General features: G+C 38.1%; 1 protein-coding gene across 2 annotated transcripts in view; it reads right to left on the bottom strand.

Moving 5' to 3' along the window:
* LOC149185416 (V-type proton ATPase subunit a1-like) overlaps nucleotides 1-20,674 on the bottom strand; it is a 270,968-nt gene that overhangs the window by 137,072 nt on the left and 113,222 nt on the right. The window lies entirely within an intron of this gene.

Raw genomic sequence — 20,674 nt, 5'->3', positions numbered from 1 at the left:
CATTTTGCTTCTAAGGAAAATGGCACACCATGAGTCATGACTACTACACCATTATGTCAAATCAATTACATTAGCACAAAACTCCCTTTATTGACCCTGTATATTAGAGGCCATATGTATCATGTTCATAATGAATTTTAGCTTCAAGAATTTCATTAACCTGCACTAAGATTCCTATCTAACTCAACATGCTTAGTTTTAAAATTAAGGCATATTAATAGTTAGTTTGTTAGTCCAACTATCTTCTCTGCGTCATTACCTTCGTTTTGCATCATTTCCTATACTTTAGGGATTTCTATTTTTAGACAGTGTTGGAATAGTGATTGCTCACCATCGTTGTGTTCGCATTAATTAGAGTGAGGGCACCTCATCTAGAGATACGTTAAACTTAACTCATGTGCCCCACTCATCTTGCATAATGTGCTCTACCTAGAGAGAAAATATCAGATGTACTCAAGATCATTTAATGTATGTCAGTTAATTTTAACATGCATATCCAATAAGTGGGGCACCCCTCCTAGAACTAAAAATAGTCATTTTTTCTGTTTAGAACAGCTGAGAGTAAGTTTTAGCATCTTCTTTATCCGCTGACTTGTCTCTATTGAGTCTATCCTCCATGTGTTCTCTTCAGAAAAGCATTGGGTGACTTACAGGGTAAACTAACAGTCGAGAAGTTAGCAAAGGAGAGTCCCCACCTATCGAGTAGTGCTTGTTGCCGCCTTGCTTATACACCTAAATTAATGTGGGAAAAACCCTCAACCACACTAGTTGTGGCCTTGGTAGCAAAGCTCTGGGAAGGGGTTGTCATCTAATCCCAACTCTCTCCATCTAGGCTCTCTCCTAGCTAAAGCCAAGGGGGGTGAACCCTAAGGAAGGTTTCTAAAGAGCACTTGCTAAAAGTAACAAGTCCTAGGAGATAATTAGTAAGTAAATTAGAGCATCAACCATTCAACAACTTGAAATATAACTTGAGGCAATAACAAGGTCTATCAAGTACAAACGATCATGAGCATGTAATCAACATCAAAAGTAGATATATCAAAATGATTCAACAATATATCCTGCAAGGCAAATGTAAGTAGACCAGTGCCAAATATAATCTTGCAAGAAATGAAATATATGCTCAAATAATAAAGTACTTGCAATAATGGAAATGTCTTCAAGATACAACAAGATCAAATGGAATGAAAGTTGCAAAACAAACGTTAGTGAATCAAACCAAAACTAAAATCTAATTATACAATTTTGAAATGAAACCACTTAATAAAATTGAAAGGCTTGCAAATAAATACTTCTTGTACTTGAAAAGAGAAAACATGCTCAAACACAACAATGATATAAAGCTTTAAACTTGATCCAAATGAGCATAAATAAAGCACAAGAGTGAATTTAAAATACTTGCAAGTAAATGAGATGTAAGTGCTTTCTAAATCTTTTGCATGTATTTGAGAAAGAGCTCTAATAGTGAGATGTTCAATGAGATGCCAACTTCAAATGCATGCAAGAAGAAACTTTCAAAATTTGTATGGTGTTTGTGTGCTAATGTGTTCTTGGTTGATTTTAGTTAATGCCTATTCTAGGGTGATTTCTTCCCCTCAATTCCTTCAACTTGGTAAAGAAGTGAGGTGAATTGCAAGAAGGCTAGGATGAGGAGGAACTTGTCCTTCATTAACGATACCCACCTAGACTTCAAGACAACCCACGTGCCTTCGTTCCTACAAGGGACTTGGCCACAAGAGAACTGTGAGGTCACGTGTTTTAACCTTTGTTCAAAACTCAAGTCAAGGAAATTGAATGAAAGCTAGGGAAGCTTGTCCTAAATTTCTATCAACCAAGCTTATGCTTGGAGGTTAATTTTAGAAGTGCAATGGAGATGCAAATGAATAGATGTGTCTTGCAAGTAGAGATAGTGTCTCAAATGTGAAATGCTTCAAAATGGTTCAAGTAAATGTGTTCATTCACAATTAAGGCAATAAAATATTTGCATAAACAATGGAAATGAAACTCAAATGATGTCAAAAGATAGCTGAAAATTAGATGTTAAAATCACCAAATTTACATGAATATGGAGCAATATTAGCATGTGAAAATGACCATGCATGAAAACTATGAAATAGTTACATGAGAGGACATATATATCAGCAACTAAATAAATTATATCAGCTGCAAGAAATCAGATCTAAAATGCTCAAATGAACAATGTAAAGTGAGAAATAGAATCACTAAACTAGCCCAAGGTAAGAGTGTGAATTGCTAGATCTATAGCATGTAAAAAATGAGAATAGAAATGCTAGAAATTAAGCAAATTAAATCTACTTGAAGGAAAGAAACAAAACTCAAACAAAAGCATGCAAAGGATCCTCTCCCAAAAAAAAGAGAGGGGTGGGATGCCAAGAGGATAATCCTCAAGCTCCCTCAAAGAAACTTTTTGTTTTATTATTGAAAATGGAGCCCTTTAATGGGAATGAGGGACTTAGGCTTTGAGGGGAGTTTACAAAGAGCTTAAAAGAGCAAATACTCCTCAAATAAACTTAATGAAAATAGAAGAACAAATACAATGCCTATAACAAAATACAATAAGAAGTCTCCAAATGGGATATTTCGCGATCTTGATTGCTCAACTCATCAGTCTTGAAGAAGAAATATTTCACATAGGAAGAAAAGAGGAAAGAAATGACTATGAGAGAAGAGCTTGATGGACAAGAAGGCTCCAACAATGTATTCTTTGATCCTCAAACAAACTCCTTCAAATGAAGCTTAAACAAGCCCTCAAATCCCCCTATAAGTTTTTACAAGGCATGAGAGAAACATAAATTAGATTAATGATTATTCACAAATAGTAATATACACTATGAAACAAGTGCATGCAACAAGAGTAGGAAGAGACTTCCTCTCTTGCACAAGCAAGGAAAGGCTAAGCCTTTCCTATGAACTTCTCAAAAGCTAGATGGCATCAAATAAAGCGCATAAGATAGATCAAGAAAGCTGAATTTAAACTTGTGACTTTAGCAAACTATAGTAGAGAAACCCCTTCTTCAAATTCGCTTGATAAGCCCTTGAGAGAATGCTTGCTTGATGTGAGTTCTTACAACCCTCACCTTGAGAGTGATTCCATTCAACCGAGAATTTACCCCACTCAAGTTTCTTTCCAACACAAAATAACTTCTACACACTTAAACATTAGCATCACAAGGGACTAGATTGAGAAATGAGAGAAGAGGCTAGATGTTCAACCAAGAACATTCTAATGCTCGTCACTCTAGAGCATCTCTCTAGGCCAAAAAACGATACAAGATAACTTGCATAAATCAATCCACAAATACAGCAAATGAGCTAATAATTTTGACTTCAAGAAATGTAGAGAATGAAAACACAAGTGAACAATATTACCTCAAAGATAGAACAGCATCACGTCAAGAATGAACCCCCAAATTCTTGACTTTATTGACATAGAAAGAAATGAATATTGTTGTCACCCGAATTGCACACCCAATGCGACATCGCTTAGGGCAAGGGTTGTCACTTTGATCCCTGCCCACTCCGTTTAAGCTATCTGTTGGAAAATTTAACTAGGTTCGGTCTTCATTAATGTATTTGAGTCATCATGTAATGTACTTGTCCAAAAAAGAAGGAGTTGAACTTGAGATGGGGTCGTGGTCTGTCTCGGAGGTTGAAAATGGGGTGGTTCGATCTGTCGAACAGCCCATCTTTGCTTAACTTATCTTCTCATTTCTTCGGTTCCTGTAAATAATCGCTTTGTTTTTCTGCTCTTTTCCTTGTTCTTCTACTCTCTGTTTTTTCCCTGCCGGCTTCTTGGGTTGTTTTCCCTATTTGTGGATGCCCGGGCAGCGGTTTCAGTTTTTCTCTGTAGCGCAAGAATCCTCAAAGTGTTTATTGTGGATCTCTGTGGCCTTTATCTCTGATCGCGTTATGGTTGTTTCTTCGCGTGAACATGTTTCCAGCGAAGCGTGTGGATATGGAGGAGGTTTTCCCTCTTGCGGTGGCTTGCTTTGTTTTATCAGCGAGCAAGCTTGGCAGTAGTCCAGCGAAGCGTGTGGATATGGAGGAGGTTTTCCCTCTTGCGGTGGCTTGTTTTTTTATCAGCGAGCAGGCTTGGAGTAGGCTGAGACTCTCCCCACTTGCTGGTGGATTCAGTCTCGGCGTTATGTTTACATATTTTATGTAACCCCTTTTTTTAATAAAAGGATGGTCTTTTTCTGTGGAAAAAAAAAATGTACTTGTCCAAAGAATAAAGAAAAAAATCATTATTATTATTATTATTATGACTTATTAAAGCATGGATTTCATGCTTGGGTCATCATGTTTTAGGTCAAAGTCCCGATTGAAGACTTCTAGGATTTATTCTAAGTTAATAAAGTCATTGTACTTTTAAAGAGACCCTTCATGGGCTTTTGAATCGTGTAAAAAGGTTTAGTATTGAATCAAAAATGAAATATGTTGCCTTCACCTCACCTAAAGGCTATAAAAGAAGCAGTTCGAATTCATTTGGAGGAGAACATCTCAAGCAAGTTCAATATCTCTCTAGAAGCTGAAAAAAGTGCAAAGTGAAGGAAGAGGGCTAAAGAAGTGCGAGTTTGGTCAAGGTGAAAGAAGAAAGGAAAATCGAAATTTTGGTGCATCTCTCTCTCCCCCTCGTGCCCTAGATTGGAAGATCGAAGTTCTCTTGTTGATGTCGCTACCAATTGTTGCATGTTGTTGCTGCTAGAACAAGTATAGGTCGAAGTTGTTGTTGTTGGGTGTTGCTGCCTCAGGAAGTTGTATTGGGCCAAGATCGAAGTTCCTAAGTCAAGATCGAAGTCTTTCAGCCAAGATCAAAGTCTCCAAAGCAAGGTTGAAGTTATTGGGTCCAAGAAAGTGTTGCATAGTGCTGCTACTGCTGCTGCTGCTGCCAGGTCAAATAGGATCATCTGCAAAGGAAGAAGAAGGTTGACTTGGTGTGGAGGAAAGTTTGTTTCAAGGTCTAGAGTCTTGGATTATCTTAGTAAAAACTATTGAAGGAAGAATTATTGATTGGGTTTTCCCCTAGAGGGGTTTTTCCCTGGTTGTGTGCCTCTATCTAGTGTCCATTGATTTATGTGTTATGGCTTCGATAATTGCTTGATGAACTAAAAGGAAAGAAGATATAAAAGAAATCTAATAAGAAACCAAGAACATCACAAGGTATGAAACCGAATTCATTGAAATAGGTCGACGTGTCACGAATCTGGCGAATCGGACACGATTCGTGCCAAATCGTGTCCGGAAATAAGGACATGTCGTGTCCGATTGGGACACAATCGAATCTGGATCATATCCCAATCGGACACGATGTGTCCCAATTTCCAAACACGAATCCGGAAAAAAGTGACCCACGTAGCATAAAAAAGGCGAGTTATTCTTTTTATTCATTTTCTCTTCTCTCTTTTGTTGTGGGTCTGTTGTGAGGGGTTTGGACCAAGAAGAAAAGGGTGTGGAAGCGTTTTCAAGGAGATTCAAGCAACAAGTAAGTGCATTTCCTCTCTATTTTTTTGCATTTGTATTACAACAATTTGCATATGCATTTCTTTTACAAATTTGTGCACTTTTGGTTTTTTTTTACAGTATTCATGGCTCAATCAAGGGCAGCAAGAAAGGGGCAAAGGAAGGGGAAGAATGTCCCCATTGGAGGTGCCCTTCCTCCCCCAATTTCATCGGAGTTTGTTGCAAGTATTCCCTCTATTGCAAGTAATGTTGAGGGAAGACTTCCTCCTCAATGTAACATTGAGAAATATCCCTTGTGGAAATATGTCACAAGAGAGCAAGGGCCAAGCAGCAAGGTGAAGGGAGGAGGTAATGTGAATTGGAGATGCAACTTTTGCCACAATACTTTCACGAGCACATATTTCCGTGTGAAATGCCATTTGTTGGCTTTAACAGGTTATGGAGTTGGAGCTTGTACACAAGTTCCTATACAAAAGAGGAAAGAAATGGAAAGAGAATTCAATGTTGGTATGGAAAATGTGGCTGCAAAATCCAAAAAAACCAAGAATGATGACCCCCTTCCATTTTTGAGGAAAGGCGGCAACAAATTCCCATTTGAGAGTTCTAGTGGGGGACAAGCACCAAAAAGAAAGACAATTTCACTTGGTCCAATGGACAAGATTTTTCAAAAGGAGAAACGGGAACAGCTTGATCTCACCATTGCCTTATTTTTTTCTATCAAAACTTCATATCCTTAATGTTGCACGCTCACCTCTGTTTATTGCTAAGTCGCATGAAATGGCGAAGAGTTTACGAAACTGGCACGAGTTTCCGAAACGAAAATGGGTACAAAACGTGACCCCCCCCCCAAATTTTGGAAACGGGGAAACGCGATATATATATATATATAATTTAGGACATTTAAGAAATGTTACGTGCAATCATAAAGCATACATGATACATTATAATTTGTTACATTTAAAGTTTAAACATTATAATTAAATTTACATCACATTTACTCATGAATGATCACGGAATGAAAATAGCAATATTGGAATATCCAAAATCAACCTTTATTATATATCCAAATCTCAAAATCGGCCTTTACTATATATATATGAGGCTGCAAGTACAATAAAGACTATGAGGCTGCAAGAACTATAAAGACAAAATACCACTGCTCTCTTCCTCTTTTCTCCTTTGCTAAAATCGTTCGTCTCCAAGAGAAACGACTTGCTCAATTGTGTGATGAGGGAATGAGGCGAGAGTCTTTTTATAACTTGAGAGAGGCATCTAGAAGCATCCACAAGATATTTTATTCGCCCAATAAAAAATTAGAAGTGAAAAAACAAAAAAAGAAATAAAAGAAAAATCGCAATATGAAGTGGAAACTCGTTTGGAAACTCGTTTCCGGCCGTACTGGCCATGTTTTCCCAAGACAGAAACTCATTTCCAGGTCGTACAGTACGTGTTTATGAGTTTCCATTTCATTTCCTCGTTGAAACGGACCTAGGGGAAACGTTTCCTGCAACATAGATTTATTAAGATGTGTCGATCACTAACTCAAGGGGCTCCATCAAGGTATGTGCCTCCTGGTTTAGAGAACATTAGAACCACATTGTTGATGAAGGCAAAAAAAGAGGTGCAAAAAATGCTTGAGCCTATTAAAGCATCATGGAGAACATCTAGGGTTAGCATTGTTTCTGATGGATGGATAGATCTAGCACGACACCCACTCATCAACTTCATGGTGTCTTCCTTGAATGGTCTAGTTTTCTTGAAAGCAATGGATACACTTGGAGAATACAAGGATGCACAATGTATGGGTGAGTTGTTTATTAAAGTTATTGAAGATGTAAGAGTTGATTCTTATGTGCAAATCATTATAGATAATGCACCTGTTTGCAAGGCTGCTAGTATGATTGTGGAAGCTAAATATCTACAAGTGTTTTGAACACCTTACATTGTCCATTCATTGAACTTAGCACTGAAATCCATTGCTTTTGATGTGCTTTCGATTTGTAACATTATTGAGGATGCATGCATATCCGTAACTTTGTACAAAATTATACAAATGCCCTCACTATTTACAAGGAGTACAACAATCTATCATTGTTGAAGATTGCAGGTACACGGTTTGCCTCTTCATTCATCATATTGAAGAGGTTGAGGGAGGTCAAGACCGCTCTTGGGGCCATGGTTATTTCAGAGTTTTGGTCTTTCTGGATAATAACAGATCAAGTAGCCTCTGAAAAAGTGAAGGACACAGTGCTAGATGATGCTTGGTGGGAGAGGGTAGATCTACTTATTCATATCATGGACCTTATCATTTCCTTGCTTCGATTTGCAGATACAGACCGACCCATTTTAGGAGAGGTTTATGAGGGATGGGATTCAATGATTGAGTCTGTGAGGAGCATTATTTTACAAAGTGAGTGCCCCGAGTAAGAGACATCACTAGAGGCCTTCTTCACCACTATACAAGATATTCTTGTCAGCAGATGGGACAAGAATTGCACACCTTTACATTGTTTGGCTCACTCATTGAACCCAAAATACTACAACCATGAGTGGCTAAATGGTGAACCTTCTCGCAAATTCCCTCCTCACATGGATGGTGAAATCTCACAAGGGAGGAAAGATGCATTCAGGTGGGTTTTTCAGGATAGAGCATTGCTTGATGAGGTGGAGGATGCCTTTGCAGAGTTTTCCACTGACACTGGTCGATTTGCAGGATATGATGTGATTAGAGACAGGGGGTTGAGAAGCCCTATTCTTGGTGGGCAAATCATGGGGCAAGAAGCCTTCCTCTATAGCAGTTAACCATGAGGCTCCTCGCTCAGGTGACTTCATCCTCTTGTTACGAGAGGAATTGGAGCACATATGGGAATTTGTATAGTGTTAAAAAAAGCAGGCTTGAGTAGTCCAGGGCAGAGACAATGGTGTATGTGCACACCAACCTTCGTCTTATTTACAGGCAGAGGGAAGAGTGGTTGCAGGGAAAGACAAAGATGTGGGAAGTCTTTCCTGATGATATGGGTCTGGACAGCAAAGTTGAGTTGGCATTGGCCAACATGGATCTCAATGATCTAGTGCTAGAGCCTACTAGATTTGATGGTGATATTGTAGAGGGGTCATCCTCCACACTAGCAAATGCAAAGACGACTTTGGATACAGTGGAGGAGCATGCAGCAGAGGAGAGCAGTGGTGACCATGATGATGAGGACAGTGATGCTCATTTTGATGATGACTATGAGGATTGATGACTCATGAATCATGAGCTACCTACTGCCTTGTGGCTTGTATACTTGTAGTTGTTTTGTATTTTCTATTTCTATTTGCCATTGGCATTGCACTACCTATGTAACACATTTTTGTTTTGATGACTTAATGAGAAAACTACAGCTGTCAGTGTCTTCATCTTACTATCTTGTCTTTCTCTTATTGGATCACTGATGAATTGAATATGTATTATGAATTCAGAATTTATGATTTATCATTTATGTGACATGTCACAAATTACAACTGTATTTGAATTTTTTATGTACTATGCATGCCATAATGTTACTAACTTACTTTATAAACAGTAAAACTTACATCTAGATGAAGATCTATGTTTGAAATCAATGAATTTGTATCATGAATGAGAATTTGTGTAAGAAATATCTAATTTTATATATATATATATATATATAATGTATCCAAACGTGTCATGTTCCAGGGAGTCAACGTGTCTGAATCCGACACTTGAATCCCCGTATCCATCGAATTCTGAATCCGATACTCGAATCCCCGTATCCATCGAATCCCGAATCCATGTGTCAGGTGACTTAGTTCACAAGTAATTATCAAGTATAAGAAAACATTTCTGCCCTTCTGATTTTCTAACACTATCTCCTAAGGCAGGCTAAGGGGGGTAGTCCCTGAAGGTAAAATGATGAGGAACTTGTTGAGGATCAACAAGTTTAGAAGATACAGATAAATTTCCTAGCAACTCGACTTAAGAATTATATGGCAAGCGAGAATATGAAGCACAAACAATTAGACAATGATAGACCAGTGCCTTAAAATTAGAAAATACTTGCACAACAGAGATAAATATATCAAATTACCAGATAAAAAAATGCTACAAGAGCGAGATGCAAAATCTATCCTAGATGAAATGCAAGATGATAGGATCTAACCTAGATGTGAAATGCAAGATCTTGGTTATTTTTAGTTAGATGACTAACCTAGGTGAGAACCTTCACCTCAATTGTTTTGAAGCAAGTCTCGCAGAGGGTTGTAGAATGACATCCAGGGGAAGGAGGCTAAGGCGTCATTAATGATACCTACCCTAGATTTCTAACAACCCAGATGCTTCCGTTCCTACAAGGGATTGCTCGCAAGATAACTATAAGCTCACATGTTTTAACCTCAGTGCAAGGGTCAAGCATCGCAAATTGGGAGAGAAGGTGGCCCTAAATATCTATCAACCAAGCGTATGCTTAGAAGTAAACTGAAGCAACAAAACCTATAGCTTGTTGACTTAATGTAAAAATACACGAGGTATTTGTATATATATATATATATATATATATATATATATATATATATATAATTGTACAAGTGATATAGAATGTTACAATGAGGACCCGCATATATACCTAAGCAGGTGTCCTTTTGTGACTGGGCATGTCTTTTAGACATGCATTTTCACTTAACTAATGACTACTTAACATAATCATTACTTGATTATTTAGTATTTACATTTATTTATATTTATTTATGTTTATTTTATTTTATCCAATTTATGTTCGGAACATTGCCCTTTCCTTCAAAAGCTTTGTCCTCAAAGCTTATTGTTGGCAGTTTCCTTCACTTTAACCTTGAATAATTGCCTTCGCTTTTCTCACGTCAATTTTGATATCTTCCCCTTCCCCATCAATGGCATTGTTTCCTCCACTTTTAGTGTGTGAATTCATATCTTCCTCAACATCCCCTTCATCATCAATGGATTCATTTCCTCCATTGGTACTCTTTGCACCCATATCTTTCTCTCCATTATCAAAATCAGCCATTTTCACCTCCTTTTCATCATCAGAATGAGTAATCTTCACATCTTCATTTTCATTATCAACATTTTGATCGAAACCTTCTTTTGCTTCCCCTTGTTTCGTTTCTTCATTGTTGCTACTTATTATCGATTTCCTTTTGACATGCTTTAAATTCTGCATATGATTTTTCTAAACGCTGAAATGCTTCTTAAATTTTGCTAAACTACTCCACGAATTCAGGACATGTACGTAATGGCATATTGTGCGGCGAACAACGTTCAAAGACTCGCATGGCTATATTGTGCGGCATGGTTCTGATACCACTGAAGCAACAAAACCTATAGCTTGTTGACTTAATGTAAAAATACACGAGAGATATTTGGAAATATAATTTAATATATATATATACAAGTGATGTAGAATGTTACAATGAGGACCTACATATATACCTAAGCAGGTGTCGACATGCCTTTTCACTTAACTAATGACTACTTAACATAATCATTATTTAATTATTTAGTATTTAGATTTATTTATATTTATTTATGTTCATTTTATTTTATCCAATTTATGTTCGTAACATAAATTTTAAATATGCACTTCTAATCTAGAATAAAGATGCAAATGATTGACAAAAGTAGCTTACTTCAATGAGATACAATTATATGTCAAATCACTAGTAACCAAGACTACTAAATGTTAATTTTCAACACAAGATTACAAGAATGCCAAACATTTCAAGATGATTCAATGAAGCAAAGCTATTAAGATGGTCTTAATGTGCTTTTTAGAATCCCTCTTACTTATAATGTAGCAATTAGAAGCAAGAGAAGTTTCAAGCTTTTACAAGCACAATGAGATGATTGTGGCTGGTAACAATATCTTCTTATCACGTATGTATGCTTATTAGAAGCTTTCCTTCACTTATTAGATTTGCAACTTTGAACCAAAGAAAATTATAAGATAGCAAGAGCACAAATATAAGCAACAAGATGAGATTTCTAACAATGATATTAGGAAATGAAATGCAACAAAAGATTTCAAATATGCAAGATAGAAACACCTACGCAAATGAGATACAATGAGAGAAAATGTTAGTGACTAGACAAGCTATCCTCAATCCAAGAGATAAACCAATTCAAACACACTTCTTAGCACACAATGATTAACCTAGGAGCAAGATGAATGCACCAGACCTTGAGAGATGTCACTGTCAATCAAATCAGCCCACTGTCAATAAGAGATAAGTCATAAATAAAAGAGCAAAAGAGCTTGACCAAATGCCAAAGCTTGGTGAGCAATTCTAATGCTAAATGCAGGACAAAAATGCCAATGTAATGCCACTGAAAAGCAATATCAGACCTCTACAACAACCCAATCCAGTCACAAATAAAAGAGCACAAGAGTAAGAACAATGATTTAAGTCTTTATAGTCAATGTGTGATGTCTTTAAGGTGTTCTAGACTTACTATTATTGGATTTTAGATTGATCATGTCATTGTATGTTCCACTTCTGATCTGAATGTGTTATGACAGTCAACCAAAGATGGGTGAGAGGATCAAACAAACCAACAAGGCCTTGCAGCCTTCCTCCAATCACTGTAATGTCAAATTAGGACACCAAAAGCTAGTTTTAGGTTCCAAAAATGCAATGTAGCTCCTCCAAACACCTGCAACCAGAGAGATGTTAGCCCTAGACAATTTGTGACAATGCATTACACCTCTAATTGCGAGCAGCAAGGCTTGGAAAGCCTCTTAGGCCTAGCGGCCAAGGCTAGAGGGCTGGTATAATGGACACAATGAATGCCAAGCCCTCACAACTTGCTCCAAATGGATATGAAGCCTGCAAAACAAACGATTAGCCCAAAAAGTAATAATCTCAAGGCTTCTATGGATCAGATCTTTGCAATGACAAAATTTCAATAAGGCAAACCACTTCAAAACTCTTGCAAAAAGTTTTTTTGGCCTGCAACCACAAGAAGTTAGTGCGAAAATCAATTTGCAATAAAATTTTCAAGTCTCCAAGGGTTGCGGCTAGATCTTGGAGGCGAAGATAGGCCTGCGGCTAGGGCTATTTAGCCCCTTATGGCTGTGGATAGGGCTACAAGCCCTCAAAACCCCTGCGGCTAAGGCTTAGAGGCCTCTTAAGGCCTACGACCAATATTTTTAGGGTCTTTAAGGCCTGTGGCTAGCTTGAATAGGCTTGAACTCAGACCTTGAGCCTCTAATCCTTTGTCAATGAACCTGAAACAAGCAATCTGAGTTAGATTGAGTCACAAAAAATTATATGTAAACCCTCGAATGATGAATTCTTGGCAAAATTTTGATTTGTAATGGATACTAGCCCTCTAAGGGCTTCTGGCCTCCAAATATGGCTAAGCGTTGATGACCTAGAGGCTTGGAATGGTCAATCTAGGCCCCCTAGAGCTAGATCAAGGCCTAAAATCCATGCAGCCTTCTTCCTTAGGCTGGACGGCTCCCTTGAAGTGTGATTCAGCCCTCAAACCCTTGCCGCTAGGCTAGGTGAGGGTTTGCTCCTTCCACAAACTCGAATTTTCCTTTGATCTTGTGAGAAACCCCTGCAAAGCTACAAAAGGCTAGCCATCCTCCACTATTTATAGATAAAATTTAAAATTTTGAAAATAAAACCCCTCTAATTATTTACACTAGAGAAATAAAACACGAGGGTTAGCAAAATAATTATAAAAAATTATTTACAATATTCACAAGATGAAAATTACAAGCTCTAATAATCGGATCTAACTTTATTTGCACAATTGAATTAGAAAATAATTTTGAGTGGAGAAAATATTTCTTAAGTTTATGCCATGGCTAAGTGTTGCACACAAATCGTTAGATAAGACCTGAAAAATTTAACACAATAGGCTTTTAAACCTCTTGTCTTGGGAGTTGGCTAGTCCAACTGAAGAATTTCCCTCATGCCCAAGATTTGAATATCAAATTATCTCTACACACTTGAAATAATGTTATTAGATCACAAGGGGTTAGATACACGTTAAAACCCTCAATATCTAGAACTACCTGCTATATCGAGTGAGCTAGAACACTTTTCTAAACCTTGTACCTAATGCAAGATACTTGTGCAAATAGATAATCCAACCACTGGCAAATGAAATAATAACTTAAGCAATTATATTCAGTAGAGAATTAGAGCATGATTCAGAATAACATTACCACAAGAAGCGAAAAAGGAACACCATCGCAAGATAAACCCCCAAAGTCTTTGATTTTATTAGTGCAAAATAAAATTACATCCAGCAGCTTGACTCACAGCTTGCTTCAAATTTTTCGTTACAAGACCGAGACAATTCATCGTGCTTCAAATGACGAGCCTCAGGCTTCCTTATATAGAAAAAATGAGAGGTCTAGACCCTTCCAAGTGGAAAAACGGCTAGTTTGACTCAAGGCTTCTTGAGAGCAGGAGCGAAAATGAGGAGCGAGGGTGGAAGTGGGAGGAGGGAGCGACATTTTCAAAAGCTCCCGGTCCAGAAGCAAATTTTTATATAATATATATTTTTATCTAAGACACCTAACACGGAGATTCGGGGATTTGACGGATACGGACAAGTTGACCCCCCAGAACAAGACACGTTCGAATACGTTATATATATATATATATATATATATATATAATAATATATATACTTAAAATATATATATATATATATATATATATATTTAAAATTAGAAGCATCATCTCTAGGCATAACTTGTCTCCATTTGCTTTATATAAGCTCAGCCTGGAGTTTCCAGTATAGCCATCCCTACCCTCTCTATCAATCCCACGGGATATATATTTATTAAAAAAGATATTTCTTACACAAAGTAACATTATGCATACAAAATTACAAATACAATTGTGACATAGATGATAAATGATAAATTATAAATTTATAATACATATTCAATTCATCAATGATCCAATAGGAGAAAGACAAGATAATAAGATAAAGATATTGTAGTTTTCTCATTAAGTCATCAAAATCAAAAGTGTTATTGTTTACATAGGTAGTGCAATGCCAATGGCAAATAGAAATAGCAAATACAAAAAAACTACAAGTATACAAGGCTCAACGCAGTAGATAGCTCATGACTCATGAGTCATCAATCCTCATAGTCATCATCAAAATCAGCATCATTGTCCTCATCATCATGGTCACCACAACTCTCCTTTGTTGCATCCTCCTCCTTTGTATCCAAAGTCATCTTTACATTTGCTGGTGTGGAGGATGACCCCTCTATAGTATCACCATCATCAAATCTGACAGGCTCTAGCACTTACCTGTTGCTTGAATCTCCTTGAAAATGCTCCCACACCCTTTGCTCCTTGCTCCCAAACACCCACAGCAAACTAAACAAGTGAATGTGCAAATAGAATGGGGAAATACGCCTTTATAACACTGTGCGAGTTCTTGATTTCTGGATTCGTGTCCGAAAATAGAGACACGTTCCCGATTCGAAGTGTCCTTATCAGACACACGTTCCAAATTCGAAGTGTCCCAATCAGACACGACGTGTCCCGATTTTTGGACACAAATCCACCCAAATCGTGTTTGATTCGCTAGATTTGGGACACATAGGACCTAGGGGACGAATCCGATTTCATAGATTTTTATATATTTTGATGCATATATGTCAACAAAAGCATGTAGAATAATGAATTAGATATAAAAAGCATAAAAACATGGATTGAAGCATTTAACATCAATGATATAGAAGTTATAATCTTCATCAACCACATCCACAAGTTAGTAACATACAACATATTGAGTCTCATAATTCATCAATATTAAACTTTCAAGCTTTCAAAATTCAATTAATAACATTTATCATCACTGATCACTAACATTGTAACTTGTACTTCTAACCATTACCATTACCAAGTAACCAAACGATAACAAAGAATATCTAACATGAAATGAAATGTTACAACTTTCAACTTTCACAAAGCATCATATAATATATTCATAATTCATTACTAATGAGTTATAACTGCCAACTTCAAACTTCAAACTTAAATTATCATATATTGTTTACAAAAATATCATAAGAAATATGAAAGAGTCAGTAGTTATAAAAAAACTAGAAACTAGAAAAGAAAAGTAAATCCATTATCTATTGCTAATGCTTGGGCCTCTTGCCACGAGAAATGTCTAATTTCTGAGAAGGTCGTGATGGTCTACTGGGAGTCTCCTCTCGCATAGTCGAATGACCAGAACCAGAAGGCACATAACCTCCACGTGAGGATGTAGATGTAGATGGAGGTGGCAACAGCAAAGGCAAAGATTGTGGAACTCGAGCACTACCACTGGATGATGCAGGTGGCATGGTTGTTGTTGCTTCGTCATCATCCAAAAATTTTGTTTCCAATTCTTCTAAATGTAGAGCACCATCCTCCAAATTATCTTCCTTTGGGTTGTTGTCCCAAGTTGTATATGATCTATCATCTCGAGCCCGGTCACAATAATGACTCAACAACCTCAAGTTGTAGTGCATATAAACCAAGCTTTCTGCCTGATTTTCATTGAATTTGTTGCTTCTCACATTATGGATGAAGCTATAGGTGCTCCAACACCTCTCTGCAACAGAAGCATTTACAACCTATGAAAGGAATTTTTTTGCCAATTTTGGAAAAAGTCCCTAGCCGCCATAAGAGTCCCACCATGTGATAGCATCAAATTTGTCTCTATCTTCCATTGCATGCAAATAACCTAGCACTCTCCTCCCTATCAGGGACCATCTTGTCTAACATTGTCATATACCCATTTTGTACCTCTGGATCTGTAAGGGGTTTGGCCCTAACCCCACCCCCAAGTGTAGGTTTTCCCAACCAAGATGGAGAGTAGTATTTTCGCGTAAGGATATACGCCAAGGCATGTAGTGGAACACTAAATTTATCCCACCGTGCACACACAAATTTGTGAATAATATCATACAAGTTGGGAACTTTTTCCTAACAATATCTTTTATTCACCCCAACATGTTATCCATCTACTCATACACATCCCCAATCATCAGTGCATCTGTATTTGCAAAATGAATCATGTTATAAATGGGTTTGGTGAATTGCAAAACTTCCCTCACACGTGCCCAAAACAGACCATCAAGAGCAGTGTTCTCCACCTCTTCAAAGCCTTGCTTGTCAACTGCAGTTGGAGCCCTGTCCTTTAATACCTCCCTGTGTTGACTTGATACCATGCTAGCCAATGACTCTCTTACCTTCAAAAGGTGCCTGAAGGTAAGGTAATAGCTAGTAGATCTTGTCTTTGCAATCTTCAACAACTCCAAACTTGAGTGACTGCGGAAAAGCCCATGGGTATTTCTGTGATTGGTAATAAATTTTATCATTCTCTTGCCTCTCTTGTACAGATCACCAATCCATTTGTATTGAGGGTGTTTATTCTTAATAATATCATGCATCAAAAAGTTCATTGCGAGAACCAAACACCCAGACCAAAATATGTTGGGGTATCTATCCTCAATAATTGCTCTTGTTGCCTTACAATTAGAAGCATTATCAGTGATGACTTGGATGACATTGTGCGGCCCAATTCTTTCAATTATTTGAAGTAATGGTTCTGCAATGTTGACTGTCATCTTGACCTTTTCAAAGTAATCATATGCTGAAAGGAAGACTACACCACTCCTCAATCGCTCCCTTGTTCGCTCTTGAAATTTCTTCCCTTCGAGCGCACTCCCAATGTTGCTCCCAATCCACTCCTAAGCAGAGCACGCTTCAGGATCAGGTTCGAGGGCAAGGGGCCACTCTCCTGCAACCCTATAGTTTGACTTGATCCCAATCTTGATCCTTGCCAAAATAATTTTATTTGTTATAACTACTGCACAAATCTCCAAAAATTTCGACCCCCTTGAGAAAATCAAACTTGTAGGTGTATCTGGTCCTTTGGAGAATCTTCAAAAAAGAAATTATCATAACTTGTGCAAAATAAATCACCTGGTAAAAAAATTTGATTTGTTGGGAAAATAGTCTTCTTGGTCCAACGAATTTCTGAACTAGGACATTCTGCCTTGGAAATGAGGCCTTTTAATCTGACCAAGTCAAACCTTCCTCCCTGATGAGCTTTCCTTCCAGCAACTTCGACCTCAGCAACTTTTGCAACTTCGACCCCAGCAGTTTCTTCTGCAACTTCGACCCCTAACAACTTCTCCAGCAACTTCGACCCCCAGCAGCTTCTTCTACATAAAACCCTATCTATTGCACGTGTGGGAAAGATGGTGATTTCTCCCTCTTTTCTCCTTCTCTTCAATTGATCCTTTCTTCTTGGAAACTCAGCTTGCAAAGTATGCCAACTGATGCCCTAACTTGATTTCTTCAATTCGGTCTTAGTTGCTACAATAGATGCCCTAGTTTTCTTACAAGTGTGAAGGAAATAGCCCAAAAACAGTCCCAAAATTTCACTTTCTTCTTCCTCTTCAAGTTGTCCACTTCTTCGGCACCTTTTTGGTCTATTCTTCTTGCTTGATCAAATCACCTGTGTGAGTGAGTGAGTGTGCTTCAAGCGAGGTCGAAGTCTCTAATATATAGGCTTCTCCTCTAGGTCGAATTGTTGCTTGGAGGCCGACTTGTCCTCTCATGAAGGTTGACTTGATCTTTGCTTGTTGACAAGGTCTTGGAGGGTTTATTTGACACTTTTGACTTTACATAGCTTTTCTTTACAATATACAACATGCCCCAAAAGGTCTTCTATACATGACAATGACTCAATTGACTTGTAGACTTGATGAAAAGCACTAGAAGCACCCAATGGGTGCTTGACCTAAATAAAATAACCTTGAGCATGAAACCCATGCATCAAGAATGACAATAATAAATTTCTCTTTCTTCTTTACATCAAATACATAAAATCTTGATTACATATGTCATTATGAAGACCGAACCTAGTTACATATTTCAACATTTCCAAGGACAATTGTCCAAAAATAACTGTGTCAAATTTTTATGTGTGCTAGCATTTTTTCAGTTCCGCATTTTTATTTCCGCATCGTTTTATTTGTGAAGAATTGCAGTGTGATTTATTCATTATTTGTCGTAGCAAATAACTGCATATTTAATCAATTAGAAGAATAAATTTCCAATTGTTGCAATTTAAATAAATTTTCACATGGTATCAGAGCAAAGTTGATCAAATCGGAAGCTTAGAGGCGAAAGGAAGAATTTGTGCAGATTCAGAGGGAGTTTGGCAGATCGATTTCCAAATTTGCGCAGAGGCAGCCAAGCAGTTCGAGTTGTTGGGCAGAGGGTTCAATTTTCCAATAGGAAGTTGCAGGGAAGATTCGGATTGCTCAAGAGTAATTCCAACAGGCAAGATGTGAGTAGATCAACATTTTAGTAGAGCAAATTCTTGATCTGGGTGTAGTTGATTTTACAGTGGATTCACAAAGCAGGATCAAAGCTAGGTAAGGAAGAGAAAAGGCACACATCGGAGGAATTTCTCAAAGGGGTTCCAAATCTTGTTTACAAGAAGTAATCCGTGATTTCCAATTGTAGGTAGCGAAGCAACAGGGAGATCTACGCATTCCAGGAGGGAGTATGAGTAGAAGTGCTATCAGCTGAGTAGGAAGGAGGAGATTCCTGTTTATTTTCCCAGTTGTCAGGAAGGAGGAGATTCCTGTTTATTTTCCTAATTGTGAGTTTTGCAGAAAATGGCCTCAACAAGACTTCGAGATCAGGATAGGCTAGATGGAGCCTCGAATTATTGTATTTGGAAAGCCAAGATGACTTTCCTGCTAGATGAGCATGGTCTGAAGACGTATGCAAAGAGAGTTGTAGCCGTACCGACAGACCTGCAACAGCTAGAGAACTACAATAAGGAGATGGCCAAGGCAAAGTGGTTGATTCTCTATGGAGTTCGAGATCATGTAGTCTCACATAATGCACTCAAGAATATGGCCAAAGAATTGTGGGATTCTCTCGTGGCACTCTACCAAAATCCTTCCGAGAATCGAAAGAGATTCTTTAAGGAAAAGCTGAGAACCACTAGGATGCAAAAGGGAGAAGGAGTCACCCCCTACCTCACCAGGATTAAGGATATCCGGAATGAGTTTGTCGCAATTGGAGAGAGACCTCAAGAAGCTAAGTTGGTGTGTGCATCTATAGTGTACCTAGGGGGGATAATATAGGGTACAAAGGGAGGTACCCAAGGGAATAATGTAATAATGGTATGGGCCATAGTAATAAAAAAGGTGGTTAACCCGTATCATGTAAGGGACCACAAGTAGTTAGTAATAATGTAATTGGCCCATGGTATTAGATAGATGGTATTGAGGGAACCATGGTAATGACCCATGGTATTGTATGTATAAGGCCTATATAGAGGCTAGAGACTCCACATTGAGAGGTGTCAAGGATTATTGTATGAACAGGCATATGGCTTGTGGAGTGTTCTCCTTCCTTAAGGAGTGAATGTATGGTGTTGCCCTACCTTAAGGGTTTGATGTTAATAAAGTGAAGCATTTCTATATTCAGATCTTGTTCTTTCTTGGGTTTATTTCTATTATCATATATTTTTGAGTTAGATGTATAACAGCATCTATCAACGGTTTCACCTAGGAGTGGGCTACTATTTTCCAAGGTATTACTAGACGAGATTAGCTACCAGGTTGGGATCGGTAACGAGCAGATTTCACACAGGAGGAGATGTCACTTGCTCTAGTCAAGAGTAGTCTCAGTGGCAGTAGCAGAGGATCGAAGTGTGTGGAGGAGGAGAATGTAGCCCTTGCATCGAAGGGAAAGACAAAGAAAGGTCCCAGTAAGGGGCAAGGCTCACAGGGAGGAGAAAAGAAGAAAGATATGTCGAATATCAAATGCTTCAGGTGTGGTGAGCTCGGTCACTACAGTACCCAGTGTCCTGAAAGGAAGAAGGACAAGAAGGAGAAGCAAGAGCAGGTAGCAGCTTCGGCAGAGATTGACTTGTTGTCCTACAGATTGGCGGAAGACTTCGCTTTGTATGCAGCTATACCTCCAGGATAGAGGTGGGGAGACATTGAGCTCTATACTCCAGAGTTGCGCAGAGCTGGGCAAGATCCTTTGAGGAGAGCAGTGGGCAGGGATTTCCTCTGGATCAATACCCTTGCTACAGGGGCCCACAGTATTCAGTAGTTGATGGATCAATGTTGAGGTTGGCGTTGTCAGATCT

The sequence above is a fragment of the Pinus tabuliformis genome, chromosome 3_2, assembly GCF_031772625.1.
Source record: "Pinus tabuliformis cultivar Carrire ecotype Pingquan chromosome 3_2, CPIR1, whole genome shotgun sequence".
NCBI lineage: Eukaryota > Viridiplantae > Streptophyta > Pinopsida > Pinales > Pinaceae > Pinus > Pinus tabuliformis.
This window is presented reverse-complemented; position numbering and strand designations above follow the sequence as displayed.